Genomic DNA, 24,254 nt, shown 5'->3' with positions numbered 1-24,254 from the left:
AGACTTGAAGTAAGGAAAAGGGATGTAGGAATTGATAACTATTCTTTAGTTTCAAAACTTAAAAGTACTTAAAAATAAAATGGTTGTGGATATAGCTCAGTGGTAGAGCACTTGTCTACCATGTATGAGGCTCTAGGTCCAATCCAAATGTAGGTAGCAAATATCACAAACAGACAAAGTCCAATGCCTTGACAGCATGACCTTGCATTTTAGATTGATACTAATTTATTTTATGGGAGAAAGTGGAATGATCTACATCATTCAAAGGTAAGGAAGATCAAAGAAAAATCTTTAACAGGAAGGTAATTAGGAAGGGGTAGCTAGATGAAGTGCTATAAGCCTGTAAGGCCAGTACTTGGAAGGAACATAGGGCCTTATGAATGCTGGACAAACGCTTTCACACTGGTCTACAGCTACAGACCCTGAAATGCCTTTTCATATTTAAGGAAAGTAATGGTACAAAACAATATCTTAATTTCAGAAGACAAACAGTTGGGGAGGTACAGTGGTGCAGCTGTATCTGGCAGGAGTTAAAGGGAGAGTTGGGGATGAATATGGTCATAATGCAATGTATGACATTCTCAGAAATTACTAAAGGCAGGGGCTTTAGTAATGGCTCAGCGGTTAAGAGCACTGACTACTCTTCTGAAGATCATGAGTTCAAATCCCAGCAACCTCATGGTGGCTCACAACCATCTGTAATGGGATCCGATGCTCTCTTCTGGTGTGTCTGAAGACAGTTACAGTGTACTGTACTGTACAGTGTATAGGTATCACATACATACTTCTTTTTAAAAAAGAACTAATAAAGGTATAAAAACCCCTTAATCTTGACGTTCTGAGGATGACCCCATATTATCATGTATTTATCAGCTCTATTTCAATAATAAAATGACCTGTTTTGAGCTAAACCAGGATTCTAATTGAATATTAAATTAAGGACAGAGTCTTGCCTGAGAGGCTTGCCTTAAACTTATCCCAGTCTCCTCAGCCCTGGGATTGCAGGTGTAGCTCACCATTTCTGACTTTTCTCTGTTTGAAGTCTAAGATCTCAGAAAATGGGTAGGTTGAGCTGAGCCCACACATGGGACAACTAATGAAAACATATAAAGAAATATGTAATATGCTTTCTATCTTTCTACCTTCATGTCCTTGACTGAAATAAAAGAAGAGAAGGAGGAAGAGGGGGAAAAGGAAGAAGAGCAGATCTGAAGGAACAGGAGGGGGGTTAGAGATGAGGGATAATAAAGAGAAGGAAACAACAGTAAAATCCAGCCAACTTAATGGTTCCCCCAACTTTTTGGCTTTGGACCTGAAATCTACCAAGAACTTTCTGATATGTGAATTAAATTAATGTAATCATCATGTTAAAATTGCAGCTGGGAAAAATGGTAAGATTTAAGGAGCATAATATAGCCCATCATATGGTAATAGTTATAGTATTTTTTTAAAAGCAATTATTTCAAAAAGCAAATAATTGAAAACTGTGTTGGTTGCCAGTTTTTCAATTAAATCCCTTTGGTTTCAGCTGAATTTTGAGTGGAACTTTTTTTAAAGCAATACTTGGTTTCATTAAATTATCACTGGAAAAATTATCATTTCACCAAGTTATGTCGATCTTCTAAATGCTGACGCTTGTATAACACCTAAAAACATATTAATTAACAAAATCATCAGTCTCATCAGAAAAGCATACGTATTGAGCCAGGTAGGATGGTTCATACCTCTCTGTAATCCTAGCATTTAGAAGGCTAAATCAGAAATAGTGTCTCAAGTGTTAGGTCAGTATGGCAATATAGTGAATTCCAAGTGAGCCTGAATCACAGTGCAAGTCTCTGTCTAAAACAAATAAACAAACAGCATTCTAGAGGTGGAGGCAGGAGACTCAGAAGTTCAAACTCAATCTTGCTTTGCCTCTATCATGAATGCAAGACCAGTCTGTCTCCAAACAAACAACAAAAAACTAATTTATTAACCCTGATTTCCAAAAATAGGTGTCATACTTCTAACTATGTGAAGGTGCTATCCATGCTATTACAAAGCACAATTTAAGCTAACCCAATTGCAAATTATTAAAATGGAATTTTAAAATGAAATAAAAGAAATATGGTAGGAGAAAGAAAATATTGAGAGAAAAATTTGAGAGAGAGACAGAGAGAGAGAGAGTCAGACAGACAGACAGGCAGAGACTCTCCTTGATTTTCCTCTATAAAAGGAAATGAACACAGGATGTGAGCAAACGTGGGCATGAGCACATGGGTTTTCCAGCACAGCCTGTCATCCTATTTGATTTCAGGACAGGAACCAGCATGGCATCCTCTCTGAGTCAGCTCCTGTACCCTTCACATAGGCAAAAATAACTTGGTGATATATTCATTTTCCATGGTGACTGTTCAGTCCATTTGAGGATTCTATAAATCTTCACATGACAGAGACACATTTCTAAAGGAATTTACACATTACATTGAGACTCCTGTGTCCTTTCTCTTACCCACAAACATTGAATTAATCCTCAATTAAACTGTGAAGACTAAATCCACAATTTAAGCCCAAGGCATTCCTAGGTCAGTCAGCAATACAGGTGTAACTCTGGTAGAAGAAGCACAGTAGTGAGAACCAAAAAGAAACTATTTACTTTAGTTATCGGGAGTTTGGATTCTTGCCAAATATTCCAAACAAATCATCAATTTTCCCTGTTCAAATCATAAAATATTCAAGAGTTCAAGACTCTTTCGGTGGAGATTTTAAAAAGCTGAGAAACAATATTAAATAGCTGAAAATAGTTCTAGAGCCTCAACCATGATCAAAGAATATGAGAGCAATTTTGTCATCTACTTCTTTTAGTCATCAGTTTTGGCATCTAAGACAGTGCCTGGCACATAAGCAGGACTGAACAAACCAAACTCACCCTACAAGAAAGAAAAATCTCATTTAGCTCTCAAGACATCACTGCTCTGGGTTTCCAAACTCACAACTGCTTTTTGACCTCACAGGGAGTAATGAAAGAAATCTTCAAAAGAAAGAGCTGTTTTAGCATTTCCTGCCTGCATGCCCTAGTACAAGATTAAACTTGTCAGTTCTTAGCAAGGCATAGAAAATACCCTTTAAACGACTAATTCAGATGAAGTGGTAACATGAAACAGAGCTTCTAGGATGCTGGTTGCCACATGTTATCACATGTTGCCATGGCTTCAGATTGTTCAATGCATCCATGAAGTTTCAAATATATTTGCATGGGAAATATAGTCTGTCTCCTGCTACCATTGCAGAGACAAGCTCACAGAGAAAACTTGTGGCCTCGTTGTCTAATAAAACATTCAGAACATTGCCAACATCCACTTCAAGAACTGCACTGTGCCAGTTCAATGCTTGCTCATAATTCTTACAAACATATACACACTGTCAAAGCCCAAACTACATAAATTCCAGGTAATTATTACTTGGCAGTGCACAGACTGCATTGTTAAATATATATTTTTGATGCTTTCTCCAAAATAACTAGGTGAAAGATACAAATTGTGTGTGTGTGTGTGCAGTTTGGGAATTATTCTTTTAAATAAGGAAGCAATCCCCATCTTTCTAAGTACTTCAGATATTTTTGCCATATCTAATTCAACACTCCTTCTATATTGTTTGTAATCACTCTTAACTGGTTCATTTCTTTGGTATGTTACCATTAAGGTTTTAATTTGCTTCATTTAATTTTTTTAATCTCCAGAGACTTTAGTACAGCAACAATGGTTGCTATTTTCTACACATAATGGTCATTGTTAAATCTGCCTCTACACAGAACTGTGAACACAATGTAGATTTATCTGTAAGAAATTCCACAGTCTCTAAAAGTGGTTATATGCTCTTAACGTTCATATATACATATGAAAGAAGACTTCCAAATTTTACTTATTTCATTTGTGCTGAGAAGATTCATTGTGTATCTTTGAGGACGGAGCACAATTCATCAACACAGTAACAGCCTGGTTCAGCCTGCTAAAGAGATGGATTGTTATCACCCCGATTTGCTCGGCTGATATTTCACTTGGTAATTTGTTAACTTTGTATGGCTAAACACATCTCATTACAATGAATTTTGCTGCAAGTTAAAGGGCTCTATCATCTTCGATTGCTAAACATTCCATTTTTAGGATTAATCATTGTGTGCCTGCTTCCCACCTCATTACATCAGAAACTGGCTAAGCCCTTCAGAGTTCTTCCACTGGGGTTGATTCTTTGATGTAGACTGGTTTTTAGAGTTCATGAATTTCCAGGGTGAATTTTTAAAAGACAAAATTAAAGGCTAGTGGTACCATTCAGTGATAAGTCGTGCTTGACTTGGAGTAAAACACACACACACACACACACACACACACATACACACACAATCCAAATCAATTATATGTGAAAAAAGAAACTTGAATATCTATCTGTTGTGATACATATCATTGCTTCCTTAAAAAACCAAAACCAAAACCAAAATGCTTTGTAGCTGTTATACACCAGACAAGTACTCAATCACTAAACTATATCACAAAAATCTTTTTTCTCCTTTGTTTTTCTAATTTATTTTATTTATTTTTTTAGACAAAGTCTCAAGTACAAAGCCAGCTAGGCCAATCGACAGCCAGGCCAGCTTCACCTTGTGATCCTCCTGTCTCACTAAACTCTCCCTACACTAGAGGTGTGCTATGCTATGCTTCCCTTTCTTTCCCAGATTATACTTCCTTCTGTTAAGGACTGGTTACGTTGAAGCTGTAGCCATTCCTAAGCGGTTACACACATCACTGAAGCTAGTGACAGGAGGCAGCACTGTGACACGTATCCCTAAGATGCATGTGCTATGTAAGTTACAGAAGCTCTCTCAGTACAGAGCAGGAATTCTGCTATGCACTTAGAACAGGTGTGTCTGAACTGTGATTTTCCTGGTTCTGCTCTAAAACGCTAACCCCATAATCTCACCTTCCAATGTTACAGGCAGAGTGATGAATTTTACTAAATGAAATAAAAGGCAATTGCGAATAAAACTAGGATGGAAAAATGAGCCAGACGGCTTTGTTCTCTGCCGCCCACCATGGATCATTAAATATAAAGAGAGCATAACAGCCTTTTCTCCTGAAAGCAGGGCAGAAATGAAAGCATGATGTTGTCTCTGCTTCCCTCACCCAAATGCAACAAGGTGACATTTTCTTTTCAGTTCTGCAGCCACAATCAGTCTGGCAGGCCCCATTGTTTTTTTGTTTCAACCAGACAGTAAATTTCTCTGTGTTCTCTTAAGCTACCAGGCTTACCAGATGCCTTTTTGTACTTGTTAAGGTGTTATTTTTGTAGAGTCTATAATGAAAGCACAAGAATGCTCAAGTATTTCCATTGAAAAACTTTTGACTTACTGTTCAGGAATAGCAAAACTCACCCTGACCCCAATGCCCCAAATACCAGGGCTTTAATAGAAATACCCCATTTTGCTATTCTGAGACATGAATTTGTTGGGGCCAACAATGGACTAAGCCATCATTCCCTTAAGGAACAACAAGAAGTTTGAGAAACTTCTATAAGAAGTTATAGTCTTTATAGATTTCATAAAAAGGCAGTCATTGTGGCTTGTGTTTAGAATCTGAGTATTCAGAGGCTCACTCATGAGGACTATTAGTGTTACAGACCTGGGTTACATAGCAAGGTCCAGGCCTTCCTATCTCAAAGATATCCAAAAATATAAAAACCAAAATTTAAAAATTCCATAAATGAAACTTCAAATTTTCCATTAAATTTAAACAAAGATCAACGATTTAGAAATTGCTACAAATTCTAAATCTAAGCATATATGAATTGTGTGTAGTAGCTAACACCATAAGCCCAGCATTGAGAGGCTAAGTTTGAGGCCAGCCTGTGCTTCAGTGTGAGACCTTGTCTCAACCAGTTCCTGACCCTGCCCTACCCCAGAGTAGATGTAATTTTGGGATAGGGGTTGTAGTTCAGTTGGAGAGTATTGGTCTGGCAAGATAAGCCCCTGGGTCCCATGCTGAGCACTGTAAAACAACATCATCAACAACAAAAAGTTCTGGCTCCTGCCTGTTCTTAGGACTCTTTCCCTTCTATTGGGTTGCCTCTTCTCAAGGCTTTTGTCTTTTCTTATTTTATCTTTGTGTTTTCATATTGGGTTATTGCCTCTTGAGGCATGTTCTTCTCTGGAGAAAAAGGAGGGAGAATGGATGGGGGGAAGAGAAGAGGTAGGGGAGGATGACAGGAGTGGAGGGTGGGAAATTGGGGTCTGGATGTATTGTATGAAAGAAGAATCTATTTTAAAAGAAATTTTAAAACAAAAGTCATCTGAAGTGGCACATATCTATAATCAGGAAGTGGAGACAAAAGGATCACCAATTCAAGGCCAGCCTTGGATAGTGAATTTGAAGCCAGAATGAGCTACATTAATTCTGTCCCAAACAAATAAAACCAGAACTACTTAAACCTTACACAAAAATAAGCTCATAAAGGCTTAGTATGGTGAATCATTGTAATCTCAACACCCAGGAGCCTAAGCAATAGGTATGGTGATGCGTTCAAAGCCAGCTTGGGCCATACATAGCAACCTATAGAATAAGACCTTTCTCAAGGTGAAAAACAAAACTCTAGAGACAGATATATGGCTTAGCAGTTAAGGACACTGGTTGCTCCTCTAGAGGACCCAGATTTGATTTCTGGCACCCACATGCCAGTTTACAACCATTTGTAATTCTAGTTCTAGGAGATCCAACATCTTCTCTGGCCTCTGGAAGCATGAGGTATTCATGTGGTGTACAAACAGGCACGCAGGCAAAATAAGCATACAAATAAAATTTAAATTTAAGAAAAAATGAAAATGGATCATACATAGATCTAAATGTAAAGCTTAAATTTTTGAAATATTTGGAGAAATAAAACACAGTATCTGATTTGTTGAAAAGTTTTTAAATATGACCTCAAAAAAGTAAAGTATTGATAGCTAAGAATCATTAAAAATTCTTTTGCTTTTGAATGGTTGGTGTTTGTGTGCGTGCCTATACTCCAAATGCTAAGGAGTTAGATGCATATGAATCTAGAATTCAAGATCAACCTGGCCAACGTAAGGGGAACCCGTCTCAAGGCTTTTTCATTGTGTGAAAAACCTTGTTTATCCCAGACAAAATATTGCATATCATATGCTTAACAAAGAACTGGTATACATAAAATACAAATTCAACAAATAGTCCAATAAAAAAAGCAAAAAGACACGTGTAGACATTGTATCACAAAGGATAAATAAATGAAAAATAGTGTTCTAGAAGGAAAAGATGTTTAAAATCATTGGCCATTAGGGATTAGTGAAAGTCTACTAAATAGTGATATCATCAAGTTTCAGCAAGGATGTGTAAAAGCTGGACAATTCACACACTGCTTGTCAAAGTAGAAAAGAGGGGCTGGAGAGATGGCTCAGGTCCTGACTTCAATTCCCAGCAACCACACGATGGCTCACAAACATCTGTAATGAGATCTGACGTCCTCTTCTGGTGTGTGTCTGTAGACAGCTATAGTGTAGTCATATACATTAAATAAATAAATACATACATACATACATAAATCTTTTAAAAAGTGGAAAACAGTCAAGTCATTCTACCCATTTGCTTTGGCAGTTCCTTAAAAAGCTGACATGAAACTTCCATACAATGCAGTATCTATACTCTTTAGGTATTAACCTACAAGCTAGGCTTTTTGCTAACTTGACAAAATATCTGATTTGCATAGCTTAAGTGAATAAAGATCTATTTTGGTTCAGGATTTCAGAGGTTTCCCATTGATTTGTGCGGCAAAACATTATGACAGAGTGTGTGGCACGAGGTAGAGACAGAAAGGCACAGGGGATATGATACAGGCCCCAACAACACATCCCAGGTGACCTCTGTCTTCCAGCTGGGCTCCACCTCTTTACCATTTCACATTCAAACCATAACGATTTTCTGAAAATAAACCTTACACTTGGATAAATGTTTGCACACAAATGTTTACAGTGCCTTTATTTGTGACAACAACAACAAAACCTGGAAATGAGAGGGGAGCATAGCTCAGTGGAAAGGCATATGCTTTGCATTCTTGGAGTCAAAAGTTCAAGCCCCAGCATGATGCCTTCAGTTTATTCCCTGGGAGCCCTATGGTGGAAGGAGAGTGCCTTCCTGTGAATCCTTCTCTGAGCTCCACTTGGGTGCTATGGCACATGCAGGCCACCCTTCAATAAACAAAGGCAACAGATGCATCTTCCAGGCAGGGGTGATTGTGCAAAACAAGTCATGTACCAGAAACTCAGGGTGTGGGCTTGTTGAAACTTTATTTTTAAAGCAATACCAAGATATAGCTGGAAATGTTTCAGATGTACACTAACAGAAAAACATTGTTAAACAGTGATACATACACCCTCACCACTGACTGCAATTTAATAATGAGAAGGAACAAAGAATGGATATGCACAATATTCTGGGAGACTTATCAGAAAAATACACTGAATGAAAAAGCCACTTCCCAGCGAGTCTTGGTAGCCAATGCCTGACCAAGAGCTGAAGCTGGATGATCACTAGTTCAAGTAAGGTCAGCTTGGGTTATAGGGAGAGAATGTATCAAAATAAAATAAAAAGACAGGGAAGTAGATCTATGGAAGGAAGAAAAGGGAAGAGACATGGACAGGGACACACCCCCACAGAGAAACACACACACACACACAAATATAGATACATACACAGAGGGAGAGAGGGAGAGAGGGAGGGAGGGAATGAGAGAGAGAGAGAGAGAGAGAGAGAGAGAGAGAGAGAGAGAGAGAGAGAGGTCCCATTATACAGATTCTGAAAATGACAGGGAAGTATAAAAATAGAGGATATATTGGTGATTGCCAGGTTTCAGGCATGAGGGTGGAAATATGTCTTGTTATAAATGAACAATAAAAGATGCTATGGAAGTGATGGACTGTTCTACATCTTGACTGTATCAATGTCAGTATCCTGGGATTGATGTTATACTGTTTAGCAAGTGGCTAGCATCAGAAGAATCTGGGTAAGGAGAACCTGATCTTGGATCTCTCTATGACGTTTTTTACATTTATGTGTGAGCCTACAATTACCTCAAAATAAAGTGATAAATAAAAATAAAATTCAGAGATAAATACCTAAAGAAGCCAGGTATGGTGGTTCACACCTTTAATCCCAGCACTCAGCAGGCAGTTAGGCAGATTTCTATGACTTTGAGATCAGCTTGGTCTATTTTGTGAGTTCTAGACAAGACAAGGCTACACAGTAAGAGACTAAATCACTAAAATGTATGTATTAATCCAATTAACTTCTCATTTTAAACATTGTTCCCATAGCCTTCTTAAAATATTAGCATAAATATTGCTAACATATTAAATTTTCAATAAAAACCAAACCAATTCCACCTCCCAAACTATAATCAATTCCTGATTCCACTAGAGTATAAATATTTTTTATCAATACCAAAATACAAAGGAGCTGACATTAAGAATTATTATGTTATGGTTAGTAAGACAATTAGAAACAATTTTAATTTGCTCAAATGAAATAATGTTCAGTATAAATCAGGCACTCTAAACCCCTAAAACATTCCTTCCTGAATATTCACATAGCTCATTCCTTGATTACCATCATTCCTGCCCAGAAATTTCTCTGAGAAAAAGTTCTGTGATTTCACAATTAGAAATGTTAATCCTCTACATTTTCCTCAGTATAATACAAATTCTGGTTTAACTTCCCCTTAACACAACAGCATCTAACATATTACATGTTAGGGTTTGCAAATGAAAAATCCCACAAGGGGCTGGTGAGATGGCGAAGTTGCCAAAGTGATTGTCATGCAAGTATGAGAATCTGACCTTGGATCCTCAACACACAAGTAAAGGCCTGGTGGTGCTTTATGCTAGCAGTAACTCTAGTGTCGTGGGGAAATTGAAGGAGATGGGAAGGTTCCTAACCTTTATGGACTAGCCAGCCAGGAGAATCATTGAGCTTCAGGTGTAGTGACAGACTCTGTCTCAAAAAAATAAGTGAGAGAAACCAAGAAAGACAGCATACATACATGTATGCTTTTCCACATGCATACACATAAGCAAGCACGCACGTACGCACGCACGCACGCGTGCGCACACACATGCACACACCCCCCCATACCCATTCCCCCCACCCCCCCCACACACACACCATACCTACCATAACACATTCCACAAAAGGCTCAAGTGTTGAAGACTTTGTCTCCCGATAGTGGAGCTAATGACTGAGAATCGATTGGCCCAATCACTGGATACAACCACTGATGAACTGATAATCCGATGGCATTACTAGGAGGTTAGAGCCCAATGGGACCATGTCCTTGAGGGTACTACACAATTTCCAGTCTCTCTTTCTCTCCTTCCTGATGGTCATGTAGTGAGCAACCCCATTCAGAAGGATCTCCTGCCAAGATATTCTGCCTTATCTCAAGCCCAAAGTAACTTACCTTGGACTGAAACTATGGGCCAAAATAAATTTAATTTGTTTCTCTAAATAAATTTATATACTTTCTCCAATATATTTGTCATAAGAGCAATACTTTGCCAATGTTATATTCTATACCACCTCTAGTAGAGTGTTCAGTTTTATAAAGGTGGTATCCTTTTATTTATTTATTTTATTCGATATATTTTTTATTTACATTTCAAATGATTTCCCCTTTTCTAGCCCCCCACTCCCCGAAAGTCCCATCAGCCCCCTTCTCTTCCCCTGTCCTCCCACCCACCCCTTCCCGCTTCCACGTTCTGGTTTTGCCGAATACTGCTTCACTGAGTCTTTCCAGAACCAGGGGCCACTCTTCCGTTCTTCTTGTACCTCATTTGATGTGTGCATTATGTTTTGGGTATTACAGTTTTCTAGGTTAATATCCACTTATTAGTGAGTGCACACCATGATTAATCTTTTGAGTCTGGGTTACCTCACTTAGTATGATGTTCTCCAGCTCCATCCATTTGTCTACGAATTTCATGAATTCATTGTTTCTAATGGCTGAGTAGTATTCCATTGTGTATATATACCACATTTTTTTTTATCCACTCTTCTGTTGAGGGATACCTGGGTTCTTTCCAGATTCTGGCTATTATAAATAGGGCTACTATGAACATAGTGGAGCACATATAGGTGGTATCCTTTGTAATTTTATTCATGACTATAATTCCTAATGATAAAATATTACCTAGTTTATGTAAGATATACAATAATTATTTGAAGAAGTTTATGATTCATCGGATGAAACTTCTTTTTGGTCAAGTGTAATATAGGTGCTGTATGTGATAGCATATCCCTGCAAACCCAGCATTTGGGAGGCTGAAGTGAATGAATAAGAATTCACTGAGGGTCTGGGAATTTGTATCAGTTGGTAGAGTATTTACACAGTATTTATATGAAGCCTTGGACTCAATCTCCATACCTTAAACCCTGGGTATGTTGGCACATGCCTTTAATCTCAGCATATAGAACATACAGGCACCTAAGGTCACGATCACACATGACCACATAAGTCAACTTGGGATACCTGCGTGCCTATATCAAAAGAATAGCATAATAATTTTTTTGAGAGAGGGTTTCTCTGTGTAGCCCTAGCTGCACTGGAACTAGCTCTGTAGAACAGGCTGGCCTTGAAATAAAGAGATCTGCCTGCTTTTGTCTCCAGGGTACTGGAATTAAAGGCATATGCTACCACCACCGGGCAAAAAATTCTAATTCTATAATTTAGTAGAAACCATGAGTGATTAAAAACCCTATGATATACTTGCAATATATTGAATTAGTGTTTTCCAACCTTTTGGAATGCATTAACAATGTAGGATTATGAATATGTGCTTGTTAGTACACTGAGAACAATCGACTAAAGATAGAACACAGAAAAAGAGTTCCCTACTCAGTGTCTATTACTAATGCATTTCTATTAACTATGGATGAACTGTAGGACCCAAGCTGCTTTCATGATAAGTGGAGGAATTCCAGTGAGTTCACAGCAGTTTGAACACAAGGCATAGCACCTGCCATTCGGTTAGCATCCGAAAGAAAATGGCAGTTAGTATAAACTGACACAGGATGGAAGAGACAGTGCTATTAGACAGTGTGGACTATGTATGTGGTATTGAAATGGACAGAGAACAGTGACGGAGTAGGTCTACTGCTAAAATCCAGATCTCCCATGATAAACTGTGCTCCTCTGCCTTAACCACTGTATGCCTAGGTTACTCACAATCAGACCTCCATTCACTCCCTTGTAATAGAAATGTCTGGACTGGACTCCAAGCTCAAATGGTGTATTGTTTGATTAATCTTGGTGTAGCAGGCACATTGTTGACAATTAACAAAGACATGTTACAAGAATTAAGTAATTATATAGGGCATTCAAAGTGGGTCTCCAGGAAATGGTGCTGACTTCCAGCCTTCTTTGCACAGTGAAACCCCTCCTTTCCTCAAGGGCCTTCATATTTTTCAGTGTCCAGAGGAGCAAGAAGCTGGGACCCATTACGTTTATTTTTCTTTCTCCAACATATTTTTAGTTAAGTACTTGGGCATTTCACACAAATGCACACTGGTCACACATCCCATTCCTCCCAGGTACCCTCTCACCCTTGCTATTCCCCAGCCTCCCCACCCCTGCACAAATACACCAAGTCCAATTTGTGTTGCCCATAACCACACTGGAACACAGTCGAACTCCCAGTGGCCAGCCCCTAAAAGATAATTTTGTCCTTCCCCAACCTAGCTCCCACCAGAGGCCATCAACTGTGAGGGGCTACACTTCAGCATCTTTATCACAATCTTTAAGGACTCTTTCCCAGGAAATTGTCTTACAGTTGAATCCAGAATGCTAGAGCAAAATATTATTTTAGGGACCAGCAGTTCTTTTCGTAATCCCTTTAAAAGTTCTTGAGATAGGATCTCCTAATAGCCCAGTTTGACCTCAAAATTGTCACAATCCTCCTGCCTCGGCTCCTAAAAGCTGGAATTATAGGTGTGGCCCATCTCACTTTGTCATCATCTACTTTCATCTAATGCTATATGGGCGAACCTGAGACATTCTAACCAGAAAGTGCTGATAGGTATCCTGTTCTCATATTCACTCCTAAAACACCATCAGAGTCATTGTACCATTGTACTTCCTAACCACAAAGCACAAATGTCTTCTGCAAATGTCATTCGATAGGAAGGATCTTTTTATATATTATGGCCCTTTGTAATGTTTGAAATTTGTTCTATGTGAACACGTTTGAAAAATAAATGCATTCAGTAATTGTTTAGGTTAACCATAACCATTGTTTTTGAGTATTTACTATTTACTTCTGCATTCCTAGGCACTGCTTATCTTTGCTCTACAGCGGTCAAGAATGTAATAGAACAAATATGCAGCTGGGTGTGGTGGTGTGCCTCTATTCCCAGTTACTGGGAAGGTGAAGCAGAAAGGTCTAGAGTTTGAGGGCAGCCTTATCTGCATATTGGGGCCATCTCACAAACCAAACAATGATAACACATATTTAAGTGAACATTCTAAAAGTCTAGAATACAGTTTGTTTTAAAGGACTGAAAGCACAGGCTTGGAATCCCCACTACTTCAGGGGCTGAGACAGAAAGATAAATGTTCAAAGCCTGGCTAACCGCACCCAAACACAACTAAAATCATGTATGTACTTTGCATTACTCAAGGAAAAGGAAAATTTTACTGGAGTAACTCAAGGATAAATCAGTGGGTAGTCGCACCAAGAAAACAACAGCCAAAATCAGTCCAAGCTGGGATTCTCATTAACAGAAGAGGTGAAATGAATGAGACAATCTTGTCAGTAAAATCTTTAACTCATTATCTTGCCTGTGGTTAAACGTTTAATACTGATGTGTTCCACTGTTTATAATAGCCATAATGTAGAGACAATTCACATGACCACCAATGAGCGAATGGTGGACATATCCACACAACCTAAATGTTGGTAGTGCATAAAAATTCAATGATGTCAGAACGCACGAGAGCTTTTAAAGCACTATGCCAAGTAGAAGTCAGATTCGAAAGGATCATACGTCATACCTTTTAATTCACACTAAAGTCCAGAATAGGGAAATTTATGGAGATGCAAAGTAGATTCGTAGTCACTTAGGGTTAGCAGGGTGGGAAGATTATGGGTAGGTAGTCCAGTATTTCTGAGTGAATAAACAAATATTTGAAAATGAACTGTTTGAAAATGGGGAACTGGCTTAGCAGTTACAAGCACTTGTTTTTACAGAGTATGAAGGTTTAATTCCCAGCAGTAATATGGCATCTCACAATTGTACCTAATTCTGGTTCTAGGGGATCCAACACCCTCATCTGATCCCTGTGGGGACCTGACATGCATGTGACACAGACATACATGAGAGCAAAGCACTCATATGCATAAATTAAAATAAATAAATCTTAAAAGAAGAACATGGAGTGTAATCATACACATAATAAGAGATGGATTAAAATGTGTTGAAGTGTATACTTGTAGAAGATAGTATGGGCATGTGCGTGCAGTTTTTCAACAAAGCTCCTACAATGGGAAAATATGAACATGTCACAGCTTCCACTTTGATTTTAAAGTTCAGCAGTTCTTAGCGTGAAAATGTCATCCATACTGGGGTATAAGAGAGATGGCTCAGAAGTTAAGAGCACTTTTTCTTGCCGAGGACTTGGTTTTGGTTACCAGCGCCCATTTTGGGCAGCATCTAAACAAACCCTCTCTAACTCTACTTCCAAGGAATCTGACGCCCTCTTCTGACTTACATAGTTACCCAGAGACACACACGGTGTACATAGGTACATGCAGTAAACACACTCACACATTAAATAAATAAATCTAAAAAAAGAAAGGAGATGCTATTCACAGTTGGAGGTGATGGAACATGCTTACACTCTCAGCATGCAGGAACCTAAATTGTCAAGTAGAGGCAAGGCAGTAGAGCAAATTCCAGGCCAGCAAGGCTTTACATAGAGAGAGACTTTATCTCCAAAAACAAGGAAAACAAAGCACATACATAACATTCACTCATAATCAATCCTTAGAGATAGCCAAAACCAGATATGCTGATAAAATTCCTGCAATTCCAGCACTGAGAAGCCTGAGGCGGAAAGATTTAAAAAGTAGTTTTTTTTGTTTGTTTGTTTGTTTTTTGACCGATTCTGAATCTATTTTTTTTTGGGTGGGCGAAAGGTGTGGATCTAATGTCACTCACAATTTGCCGAATAGGATTTTTTTCTAGTGTGTACTTTTTATCACTTCTGTCCAATATTATGTGATCACAGCTGTCTGTGTTGATTCATAGGTCCCCACTCTATATCTTTGGTCTACAAGTCTGTTGGCTTTTGTTTTGTTTTGTTTATTGCCAGTAGAACTTTGTAGTACAATTTGAGGTCAAGTAATTTTGATACCTTCCAGCACAGTTCTTTCTGCTTAGCACTGCTTTGGAAACACATGGTGTCTTGCATTTTCATATGAATTTTAGGACTTTTTCTTTCTAGTTCTGTCAACAATGTCCAGCCACAAAGTTGAAAAAAATTGCGTCACTTACAGGAAAAATTATGAAACTAGGGATCATACCGAACAAAATAAGCCACATTCAAAAGAACAGATATTCTGAGTTTTCTTTCACATGCAGAATCTTTACACATGAAACACCAGCACATGCCACATACATAGGATGTGAATCTCAAAGATGATTTGGAAAGAGTAAATAAAACTGAGGAAGGCCAGGAGGCCTAGGAGAAGAGAGAGTAATGGAGTAAATATGGTCAAAGTACATTATATATTTGCATGAAAATTTCATGAATTCTTTCAAGATGTACAATGAACTTATGCTAATAAAAGTTCTAGTAAGTAAATAAAATAGTTAAAAAGTAAACAAAAGCAAGGACACCAAGTGATTATTGTCTTCGCATGAAGTCCAGGTATCATAAATCAATGGCCTGCTAATTTGGGTTTCAATTTGATTGTTCCTCACACCACCTTTACATTATTACTCTCCTTCTTTCTTTTACTTCATCCTCTCTCCCCCTTCCCTGCGCCCCCCTTTCTGCTGGGGATCAAATCTATGACCTTACTTACGCCTAGTACAAACCACTGAGCCCTATCTCCAGACCCCAGCTTCATGCAGATAAGCAAGACAGTTCAAGTCATTCCTTTTTCCCCATTTCAGTGGGTCCTCTATATCTATATGTCCCATTTGGTTTCAAGAAACACCAGGTGGAAAACATTTAGAAAGACCCATGTTTGTAATGGATTTGTATAGAATCTTTTCTTGTCCTCATTCTGTAAGCAATATAGGTAAGCTTTCATATTCTATGAGGTACTGCATAACCTAGGGGTGATTTAATATTCTATGTAGGAGAGTGCTGTGAGTATAACTCAGTGGTAAGTTTAGAATGTGAGAGGCTTTTGATTTGGTATTCACCTCTACGCACAAAAAGCATGAAGAATGTGCATAGACTATATGCAAAGACCACTTTATTTCCTATGAGGGGGCTTCTGCATCCTGGGAGAGTTCTAGAAACCCATTTCCTTTGAATAGAGAGGAAATGCTGTAAATGGGTCCTGCTGTGTGTCAGGCTACTATGATGGAACCAGAAAAGAGATTTTCCTCCTGAGTTTATTTGCTCAATCCCTGCTTGTGGTAGTTCATCCAGTGGCAAACATTTCTCACTGCCTTTCAAGAATGCCATATGCATGACTTTGATCCCCTGATTCCAGAAGGAGCGACTGTCAGACCCGAAATCCCAGGTTCTCCTACCCAATTTAAGGTCTGTGAAAATCATGGAAGCACAACTTAGGAAATGAAAGCCATAAACTGTATGAGTTACTTGTAGTTTATACACAGTTCAGATAAAACCTAAGTGAGGCCAGGCAGTGGTGGCACACGCCTGTAATCCCAGCACTCTGGGAGGCAGAGGCAGGCGGATTTCAGAGTTCGAAGCCAGCCTGGTCTACAGAGTGAGTTCCAGGACAGCCAGGGCTACACAGAGAAATCCTGTCTCAAAAAACCAAATCCAAAACAACCAAAAAATCAAACCAAACCAAACAAAAACAAAAACAAAAAAAACAAAAAAAAAACAAAAAAACAAAACAAAAACAAAAACAAAAACAAAAACAAAAAACAAAAAACCTAAGCGAACAGGAACTGCAGAAGGTCCGAGAACTGCCTGGGCAAGTCAGCTTTTCTAAGGGCTTCTGTACACAGGGATACTTGGATAGTTCTAAAGTTGCAGAGCCAACTGCTACTGTCGTACACAGCATCTCCAATTTAGTGAAGCTGGAAAGAATTTTATTTTTGTAAAAACAAAATTGGGTGTGGCACATTTTCTAGCCAAAGGGCTATTTTATTCCAAGACACTGGTGTCTGCTGACCTTCATTTATAGGCTGAACAATGTTCTATTTAAGTAAAATTAACTCATAGTGGGCTCTTTTTTTTTAGGATGTAATAATTATTGCAAAGAAATAACAATGTTTAAATGTGATTTGTTCTTAGTTTAGATTTGATTATACTGGGATATAAGTGAATGTCTTTGTCCATACAGAGTTTAAATTTAGAAATTATTTTATGTTTAAAAAAGACAGAATTTAAATTCATTTCTCCATGACATATGTATTTCAGAGTTGGGAGATGGGCCAACAAGTGATAGTCATGAAAGGATTGACCCAAGTTCAATCCTAGAACCAACTTAAAAAGCCATATGTGGTGATGGGCATCCATAAGTACATCACTTCTACATGGAAATGGGAAGAGGAGAGGAGAATCACCCTAGCATCACCCAGACTGGATGGAAGATGCAGTGCTGCAGTAGCAAGACACTTTCTCAATAACGTGAGAGGCAAGAACCAGTTTCCACACATGTTGTCCTGATGTTACATGCAGGTGCACTTGCATATGCACATACACTAATTAATAAATAACTATAACAAAGATTCGTAGATTCTATAAAAACCAATACTACCTTTGTGTCCCTTTCTTCTCCTACATTGCAGGAGTTATCTTCTATCTTCTTTGTAACCCCAGTACAAAAGTCTTCATTACTTTCATTAAATGATGGGGCTGGAGAGATGGTTCAGTAGTTAAGAGCACTGGCTGCTCTTGCAAACAACCCGGGTTTGGTTCCTGGCACCCATGTGGCAGCTTACAACTAGCAATAAGTCCAGTTCCAGAGAAACCAGAGTCCTCTTTTGACCTCTGTGGGCTCTAGTCATCTACACAGGGCACCTGCACATGTTTCTATCTATTCATTAGTGGCCTATAGGCCTTTTTGAAGAGACATGTATTCCAGGCTAGCTTCAAACTTAATCTTGAGCTTCTGGCCCTCCTTATTCTGCCCTGTGAGTGCCCCCTCATTCTGCTGACTGCCATACTCGTGCTACTATGGTTTGGCTTTGTCATACTGAGAACCACACCTAGGACCTACTGTATGCTAGGCAAGTATTCTACCAGCTGAATTATATCCCCCCCCCCAATACATATATACTTAAGGTACCAGATATACCAAACTCCCTTCATCTTTATACAGAGCTCTAAATTGGGAAGGTTTCCATTCACTTGCCTTTAGCATCTATATGACATGCTTTTCATCTGGGAGCTAAAAGAAGCTGGATTACTTAAACATTTAGATTAAAAAATGCATAAGCTGACTTGTATGTTTGAGCGTGTAATCTAAAGAACGTTTTAAAAGCTCTATTGTGCTAAATTGGTTGTATTTTAAAATTACGATAGGATAAATATTAAAATAAATTAGTTAGCCAAGTCTGGTATCTCATGCTTTTAATTCTAGCTACTCCAGAGGCTGAAGCGGTAGGATCAAAATTTAAAGTCCAGCCCAAGAAACCTAGCAAACTGTCTCTTGTTTCTTGCTTTTTGTTTATTTATTTAGAAACACAGTCTTTCCAAATAAACATGGCTGTCCTGGAACTTACTCTGTAGACCAGGCGAGCCTTGAACTCACAGAGATCTATCTGCCTACCTCTGTGTCCCATGTGCTGGGATTGAAGCCATACACCACTATGTTCAGCCTGCTTAAAATATTTTTTGAATTTTCAATAGCTTTCATTTGCTGGGTTTTGCATTTGAAAACGTCTACCCGAGTGAAAACAATAACAAATTTAAGTTTAATGTTATACGTTTATCAGTTTTACATTGGAAAAGAAATTGATTTAGGGTCCATACAAAGGATTTGTGAGCTATGGGCTTACAGCAGTCATGTTGACCTGGAGCCAGAATGGACAGTGGAAGGAAGGAGGGAGTCGACTCCCGAATGGACAGTGGAAGGAAGGAGGGAGCCGACTCCTTGAAAGGGACCCTCTGCTCTCTGCCTATGAACAAACACAAGCACACACTAATATTTTTAAAAGGAAATATACTGATTTAACTTCTAATCCTCTGCCTTCTTCAAGTTTAGTTTTCACTAATTTATTTTGCCCATGCTGTTTTTCTCTAATGTAAATATTTTGCCATTAATATTTCTATTACTGTGAAAAACAAGAAAACTTGAAGCCTCTTCTCCCATATATTAAACTGGGCATTAACACTGACTCTTACCTTTCACTCTTGTTTAAGCTATATTTGTTATATTTAACTTATTAGGAGCCATGTTTCCAATTTTCCTTTGAACAGAAGTTCTTTTTAGACTGTTGAATAGCAAATCCTCATAAAAGGATGAATTCAATGATAAACAGGTTTCTGAGCTAAGCAAAGCAATCCCTTTAACCTATACCTTTGCTTAAATCATCATAGTCACACAGAAAATCAACAGAAAACAGTATTTTCATAATCGCATTAAACAATACAAACAAGAACTAGTGACATGGGTCAGTGGTTAAGAATGCTTGCTGCCGGGGCTGGAGAGATGGCTCAGTGGTTAAGAGCACTCACTGCTCTTCCAGAGGTCCTGAGTTCAAATCCCAGCACCCACATGGTGGCTCACAACCATCTGTAATGGGATCTGATGCCCTCTTCTGGTGTGTCTGAAGACAGCTACAGTGTACTCATAAATAAAATAAATAAATCTTAAAAAAAAAAAAAAAAAAGAATGCTTGCTGCCACTGGGGCACTGCATAGTAGAAGGAGAACATGATTCCTGCAAGTTGTCCTCTGATCTACACACACACACACACACACACACACTGAAAATAGAAAAAAACCCCACAATAGTTTCCATTTTTAAACTTATTTTAAACTTTCAATTAGATGTACAAGTGTGTTTGTGTGAGTGTGTGTGTGTGTGTGTGTGTGTGTGTAATTACCCACAAAAACCAAAATAAAGTGCTGTATTCTTGGAATTGGGAGTTACAGGTGGCTGTGGGCCACCCTTTATGGGTGCTGGAGGGAAGGCAAGTCCTCAGTAAGAGCATAAAGCAGCACTCCTTAACTAATGAGCCATCTCTTCAGACTCCCCAATACCCCCTCTCCTTCCCTCCCTCCCCCCCTTACCCTCTCTTCCTTCTTTCCTTCCTTCCTTTCTTGGTGGGGGCGGGTCAAGACAGTAGCTCTGTGTAGCCCTGGCAAGGAGAGTGTAGAACATGAACTCAGCTAGAAATAGAGACAGTGGCTGACTATCTACTGCATTTTATACAACATAAGGACTTTCTATGTTTACATAAAATCATAATGGGTTTATGTATTCATTTTTCAATTCATGTATCATAACTTAAGATAATTGACCTTCTATTTTCTATGCATAAGTTACAGGATTACACAGAATGCTTTTCCTAGTGAATATTTTAAATTGCACATAGTAAAAGTAAGAGGACACAACTTAAAAATGAAAAAATGATTTTTCAGCCCGGCAGTGGTGGTGCACGCCTTTAATCCCAGCACTTGGGAGGCAGAGGAAGGCGGATTTCTTCTGAGTTCGAGGCCAGCCTGGTCTACAAAGTGAGTTCCAGGACAGCCAGGGCTACACAGAGAAACCCTGTCTCAAAAAGAATGATTTTTTTCACAGTGAAAATCGCCCATTCTCACAAACTTTTGGCAAGACGGCTCAGCAGGTAAAGGCTGAATACAATTTCTGAGACCCACATGATTAAAAAAAAACAAAAAACAAAAAAACAAAACTCCTTCTGCAGGTTGTCCTCTGACCTCTGGGTGCACCATGACACATGTGCATACAGAATAAATAAATATAAAAATTATATTAAATCCGAACTACCAGATGACTCAGCTACCATTCTTGGCATATACCATAAGGGCTCTACGCTACCTCAGAGATACTTACTTATCTATTTTTATTGCTGCTCTCAATTCATAACAGCAAGGAAATGGAATAGGCCTAGATATCCATCAACAGATAAATGGATAAAGAAAATGTAATACAAACCCAGTGGGTAATTTTATTCAGCCATAAAGAAAAAGGACATTTGCAGGAAAATGAATGAATCTGGAAAGCATTATTTTAAGTGAGGTGGCTGAGATTCAGGCAAAAATCACATTCTTTCATGTGTGCATCCTAGCATATAATGTTTACATGTATGCGAACAGGCAAATGTGAGTGTGGGCCCAGGCAATGAAACTACAACTGTCAAGAGGTGTGGAGGAAGACGAAGCAATCTGGCCCATGTGAGCTGAAAGCAGGCAGGAGGGTGGGGAAGGGTACAAGGGGAGGGGGAAGGGGAGAAGGGAGGTATAGAAAAAGAAACCATAACAAACTGTTTGGGAAAAAACATTTTGGAAGTAAATGTGTGTATATTAATGTGTATATTAATGAACAATTTAAAAGAAGAAGCTAATAGAAGAAGAGAACAGACTCTGTATTGACAACCAATAAGGAAAAAAAATAAACTTTTTATTTAGTAACAAGGAAAAAATAATCAATTGATGACATTATGATGCTATTCTGAATAATATTTGAAGTAAGAACTACAATAACTGCCAGTGCATGTGTGTGTGTGTGTGTATGTGACTCTGAGGATTGAACCTAGAACCTCATGCAAGCAAAGCAAATGTTCTTCCATTGAAGTATATCCCAGTCTTCTGAAAAGGCCTGTTAAAGCCCTGGCAGAGTTAGGAAATACAGCTACAGTATGCTGGATTTATATAGCACCTGTCTGCTGAAGAGCCGAGCTTTCACAGAGCCCACTTATCCTTTCAGCATGCCTGTGAAATGCATAGATTAAAAGCAGATGCCTTGAAAATCAAACAAACTCCAGCTATGAGTACAACAGTGATTCACTGAAAAGGGCCTATCTGTCCAGACAGGGGAGAAACCAAAGAACAGAGATCCCACACCACCCATCATTTTGAATCAGCAACACAACATTTATCTCAATCACATTTCTAAGCTTTAGGAAAATTTAAGTTTCTCATATTATAAAATCGGTTTGTAGCCAGGCCTGGTGGGTTCAAGTCTATAATCCAGGATCCCTGAGAGGTTGAGGCAGGAGGATTATAAGTTCAAAGGCCGGCTCCGGTCTACAAAGTGAGTTTACAGCTAGTCTGGGTGTCATGCTGAACTCTGACTGAAAGTAAAAAGCAACATGTGGGCCCAGCATATAGATCAGTAGTAGAGGGTTTGCCCGGCATGAGGGAGGTGCTAATATCCCTCTCTAGCCTTGTAAGTATAAAACGAAGTTAAATGATAATACAACTGAGAACGGGGCCTGGAGGGATGGCTCATGTGGGTAAGAGCACTGGCTGGGCTTCTAGAGGACCTGGGTTTGATTCTCAGCACCCAAAATGCAGCTCACAACTGTACCTCCAGATTTCTTTGGGGATTTGGCATCCTCATCTGGCCTCCAATGGGCACTAGGTACCACAAGTGATACATAGACAAACTTGCAAGCAAAACACCCATATACATTTAAAAACCCAGTAAGAAACGAAAGTGAGAATAGCCAGATTGCAGCCATATTCAAAAAGCAATACCAGCCAACTGAAATCATGGAACTACTCCACTTTTCAAAATTGAGAAAATGCTTGGTGTCTATTACATATACGGACTAAATGTTATTTAGCAGTGTAACAATTTCATGTAAGTTTCTCAAGATGAAATTCTGGCTCATTGGCAGTTATTATGAGTCTATGTCCAATATACTTGCCCTTCCACATTTTGTTGTTTTGTTTTATGAGATAAGATCCCATGCTACTAAGGTTAGTCTAGAACCCATTCTATGCACTGACATCTGATATGTTGGGATTACAGGCCCTTGACACCACATCCTCTTCTCTCTCAGTATTTTTCTATTAAATAGAACATTTCTTCATCCCTAGAACAATCCTGGCTCAAATTTTACTTTCAAGTGGTAAGGATATGACAAAGTTCAATCCTACTGAATTTAGCTGTGAATCTTTTGAAACGGCCTCCCCTCGATAACTAAAATAAATTGGCCCATGTATTATGACATTGGCTCTTAAGAATGGTATTTACAGTCTGGGGGGATGGTTCAGCAGTGAAGTGCTTGCTGTGCAGGCATGAGGGCCAAGTTTAGATTCCTCAGAATATAAGTACAAAAGACAGATGAGGTAACATGTGCTTGAACTGACAGGCAGCACTGAGGAGGTGCAGACAGGAGGGTCCCTAGGGCTCACCGGCCAGTCAGTCTAGCCAAATGGACAAGCTCCAGGTTCAGTTAGAATCTCTGTCTTAAAAAAAAAAAAGGAGGTAGGTCATTAAGAAAGATACTTTATGTAAGGTACACACAGAGGCATACACATGTAGGGTGGGGGTTTTCACGTAAATATTAGATAGTTGCCACAACTTTAAACAAAGGACTCCACACTGAAAGCAGTCACAACAATGCTTCCAAAAAGCTGTAAGCATTAAGCTTACAGTATATGGCACACCACTCCCTAGAATAAGAACACAGACTCAAAACGTGACCCAGCTTTGAAAGTTCTAATCTTAGGCTTACGTTTTACAGAACAGTTTGTCTCCTTTAGATCATTTTCCACCAACCCCCCCCCAAAGAAAGCTGACATACTAACAAGTACAAAATAATTCTAAAACACAGATATTCAAACTCTTGTATATTGATAGATGTTCATTTTCAAATCTGATTTCATACCATTACTTCTAGAATCAGTTACAACAACAAATGTTTTAGTATATATAGTTATCACCCAGAGTATACTAGACTGAATACAAATACAAATCACTGCCATTGTAATATATGGTAAGAATATGAGATCAAGAAATGTGAAAAGCCATATAGGAATGACACCTTAAACAGAACACGGAGTTAGACATGGACTTTCTTCCTTTGTGTGTT

The 24,254-nt window shown here is 38.7% G+C and overlaps 1 protein-coding gene across 3 annotated transcripts in view; it reads right to left on the bottom strand.

The window, feature by feature from the left end:
• Pls3 (plastin 3) overlaps positions 1-24,254 on the bottom strand; it is an 87,343-nt gene that overhangs the window by 58,490 nt on the left and 4,599 nt on the right. Inside the window, exon 2 of one of the 3 annotated variants that reach the window (XM_052171231.1) lies at positions 20,482-20,549. The exons of the other annotated variants lie outside the window; for them this stretch is intronic. The gene's annotated coding sequence lies outside the window, so the exon portion shown is untranslated. The remainder of the gene's footprint in view (positions 1-20,481; positions 20,550-24,254) is intronic. 3 annotated transcript variants of the gene reach the window in all.

This window comes from Apodemus sylvaticus, chromosome X (genome assembly GCF_947179515.1).
Source record: "Apodemus sylvaticus chromosome X, mApoSyl1.1, whole genome shotgun sequence".
Lineage (NCBI taxonomy): Eukaryota > Metazoa > Chordata > Mammalia > Rodentia > Muridae > Apodemus > Apodemus sylvaticus.
The sequence above is the reverse complement of the archived record's forward strand: the minus strand, read 5'-3'. Positions and strand labels throughout refer to the sequence as shown.